The sequence below is a fragment of the Silene latifolia genome, chromosome 3 (genome assembly GCF_048544455.1).
Source record: "Silene latifolia isolate original U9 population chromosome 3, ASM4854445v1, whole genome shotgun sequence".
NCBI lineage: Eukaryota > Viridiplantae > Streptophyta > Magnoliopsida > Caryophyllales > Caryophyllaceae > Silene > Silene latifolia.
The window spans coordinates 88866348-88870328 of record NC_133528.1 but is presented as its reverse complement, the minus strand read 5'-3'; the positions used below and the strand labels follow the sequence as shown (position 1 = coordinate 88870328).

Here is a 3981-nt window from a genome sequence, read left to right as displayed (position 1 = left end):
TATAATAATGTAATCGTTACTAAAATTTATGTAATTTATCTAATCCACGATTGTAACTTTAATTTAATGGTCTAAGTGTGAAACTTTAATGCTACGCGAGTGTAACTTTAATATATACTGTATAATTTTTTTGTAATTTCAACAATTCAAGGCGAAACTTTAAGTCCTTGAAGATGTCACTTTAATAGACGATAGGGGTAACTTTAATTGATCCACCACACGATAACCACCGCCGCCGCCAATTATTAACAACCACCACCTCCTTTGTCGCCCATCTGACACACAACTAACTTCACGAAACACCATTAACGCCCACCGCGACCCCTGCAATCACCACCACACGGCCACCAGATCTGAATGGAAAAAAAAAGGAGAGAAACGACAAGGCCGACAACAACGACACCAACACGAAACCAATACCACGCAACCACCAGATCTAAAAAAAAGGAGAAAGGGGAAGGAGGGGTGGCTGAGGAGAGGGAGACGACAACAACCACCACCACTACACACAATAACAACCACCCCCTAAAAATTCACATCTGAAATGAAAAAAAAAAAAAAAGACAGAAAACGACACCAACAGCAACCACCAAACTGGAAAAAAAAAGAAAAAAGAAAGAAAAAAAAAAGAGGAAGAGCACGACATCCCCACCACCACGAACCCCACAAATGACGCCCTGAAACCACCACACGCCATCATTGATGGAAAAAAAAAAGACAGAAAACGACACCAACAGCAACCACCAGATCTGAAAAAAAGAAAAAAAAATATAAAAAAAAAAAGAGACAGGAGAGGCAGAGCTGCGTGGTGGAGGCCGAGGGAGGCCGCGGAGATGCATCAGTATGGTGGTGCTGAGGCGTGGTGGCAGGGGTGGTTGTGTGGTGGGCGTTTTCTGGGCATAGCGTGGTGGCGGCGGCGGGTTGGGTGGCGGTAGTAGTGGTGTCGGGGTGGAAGGAGGAAGAAGAGAGAAGGGATTTAGAAATTTAGAGAGAGAAGTGGGAGTGAGTGAGTGAGGCAGGTGAATGAATGAAATTAGGGTTTTTTGGGCTTTTATAGGGACCTTTTATTTTCAGAATTAATCTTAGCCATTGATTTTGTTATAATCTAATGGCTAAGATTAGGACTCATGGACTCACCTAAGGGAGGTGGACTCATTTGATCCTAATTATATATATATATATATATATATATATATATATATATATATATATATATATATATATATATATATATATATATATATATATATAAATAGGATCCTGTGCGAACCTAAAGTTCGGTGCGAACTTACGAACTCAACATAAGAGCCGCGATTTGAGTTAGTAACTTATGTCTCCTTGATTAAACCAACCCCTGTATCTCACTTTCCAAATCCACGTACCTTCCACCATCAGGTCAACCAGTCAGAGGAATCTGCCGGAGCTCCGACCACCGTATCTTCCGCCCAATCCTCGTCGCCGGTGAACCACACCAACCTATCTTTTCTCGAGCACTGAATTTTCTTTTCCTACCCATCAAAATCGTAATAACCACATCTCGCATTCTTACCTTTCTCATTCCTATGCGCCACCTGTTATCCCTGATCTCAGCCGCCGTCAAGTCGTCGGAAACCTCGAAAGTCACTGAATCACACTATAAACGCCGCGAGTTTCGGATATCTAGTGTTATATCCGATACTACTTTCAGATCTCATGGATTGTTGTCGGAAAAGCAGTTGTTATTGTCTGGGTACAGAGGCGGTGGTTGCGTATTGGTTGTCGAAGAGGAGTGTCAGGTTCGGTGGTGATGAGGGTCATCGTGGGAGTGTTAGTGGTGATGGTATTGGTGTTGGACTAGTTGCAGTTGTGTGGAGTGCGGTGGTGGTAATATGGCAGTGTAATTGGTGGTAGTAGTGGTCTTGACGGCAGAAGTGGTGGTGGTGATGACACCAACAGTGATAGTGGACGGTGGTGGGCTCGGTGGATCATAGTGGAGCGGTAGATACACAAAATACTAGCCCGGATACATTTGGTATTAGTACGGGATACACATTTATCCCGTAGTAATACCAAATTGACCTACAGACACCTTGGTGCTAATTAATTGACTATTGATCCATTAATGGTGAAGGTTATATATGGTGGTCTTCTTGTTGCTAGCGGAGGTCTGGATGTGACTGTACGACTGCCTCGAGTGGGAGTTGTGGGTAAAGAAAGTGCTCCATGGAGAGTCAGTCCCTCCGCCCCATTTGCATTGGCTTTTTAACGCTTCTTTTCAATGATGTAGATATTTTATCACAGATGCAGCTTTTATAAACTAATATTTAAACATAGTATTTATACATATATGCGGATAAATCAATAAGTTGAGGTTGGCTGACTATCAAAGTCAAATAGGACTATAAATGGTATGGGTTTGTCTTAAAGAAACAGTTTTTTTGGTCGATTTGTAGTTGCTAAAGAGTAATGCTTTAGATTGACTCAATAGATGGTTGCTATATGTGATCCAGGAAGCAAGACGGGCAGCTGAGAAAGCTTATGATGTGGCCAAGGTTGACGAGAGAGTGAATAGGGCGGTGGGTTGCAGCTAACCGAAGCGACCAATGCCGCCGAGTTGTCTTTGCTATGATCAAAGCCGTTCAGAAGCAAATGCATCACGATGCCAAGCATGAACATCTTCCAATTCAAGTGGTATAACACACACACTTCACCAAAGTCTTCACTAACTTCATGAGCCATTTCAGAACGGGAAAAATATAGATCAATGTCTGGCACAGAATCTATAATCGGCTTTTTGCATTTCGATTTCTTACCTCGAGAAGGCTTAACACATCACTTGGCAGTCCATATCGACATTTCATGGTTGAGAATGGTGTTATTCTAGCTGGTGTAATCTCCCAGTTTGTAGCATCCTCATTCCTTTAGCGAATTGGAGGATAGGCTACTGTAGTTTTGGTTTTAGCTTCAGTCTGTAAATTGTGGTATGACTCTTTTGTACCGCTTCTTTGATATCTTGTTACATTCGTGAATCTCAAAAACTTAGTCTTATATGAGACGATTTTCTATGTGAGACTAACCCATTCACTATATAGTTAATGACATGTGTCAGTCTCACACGAGATCTTTTACAATATGCACAGCAAATCAATAACTTCGTCTCAGATATTGTGGACTTTACTCTCGTGCTAATTTTGTGGGATGACTGTGTCAGGTTACTAATCTCGCGTTTGCAGCAGCAGAAACACAGAGATGGTATCATCGGAAGTTCGGCAATTATCCCTCCAACCGATTATAACAGTTACTGTATGATGTTATTGATAACATTCAGGGATTACTCGATCAAAAGTGATACTCATTGAGGTGATGTTAGTCAAAAGGGTTTGCGAATTTGAGGGTACATTGAGGTGTATAGAAGAACTAGCTGACCCGAACATGGATGGGCAGTATGACTTAAAACAGTTTGTTAGACTGGTAATGCTGGGACTGGCTTGTTCACATTCTGACCCTTTGTTAAGACCAAGTATGAGACAGATTGCCAGCATTTTGACGGAAATAGTTTGCGCCTTGTAGAAAGCCGTAAAGAAGGGGTAGAAGAATGGAAGCAAAGAAATGCTCTTTCTTTGTCATATATTCGAAGAATTCAGGCGTTAGGACTTCAGTAACTCTTGTACTTTTATTCCTTTTGTTGAATTTTTGGTCATTATCATCATATGTATATACGAGTAATAATAAGAAGAATGGGTTGGATTAGTTTTGTTTGTTTGTTGATTATCCAAGAACATCATGTTATTTCTGTGCTGTATGTTTCATTGAATTTTACGAGTTATACACCGAGAAAATCCGAAAAAAAGTGGAAAATCATACAAAGAGCGGTTTGTCCTGAAAATCATGAACATTCAAGTGTCGACGCTCGGGCTCATTATTATCTGAAAATCTTCATGTGTTTGGTTTAAAATGAAGTATTTTCTGGGAGTGAAGAACAAGAATAAGAGCAGATTGGAA

The 3981-nt window shown here is 40.9% G+C and overlaps 1 long non-coding RNA gene across 1 annotated transcript; it reads left to right on the top strand.

The window, feature by feature from the left end:
- The first annotated feature begins 2615 nt into the window (after positions 1 to 2615).
- On the top strand, positions 2616 to 3733 carry LOC141646169 (uncharacterized). The gene is made up of 2 exons (XR_012545399.1): positions 2616 to 2960; positions 3191 to 3733. It is a non-coding gene; the product is annotated as an uncharacterized LOC141646169 (long non-coding RNA).
- Positions 3734 to 3981: the final 248 nt, after the last annotated feature.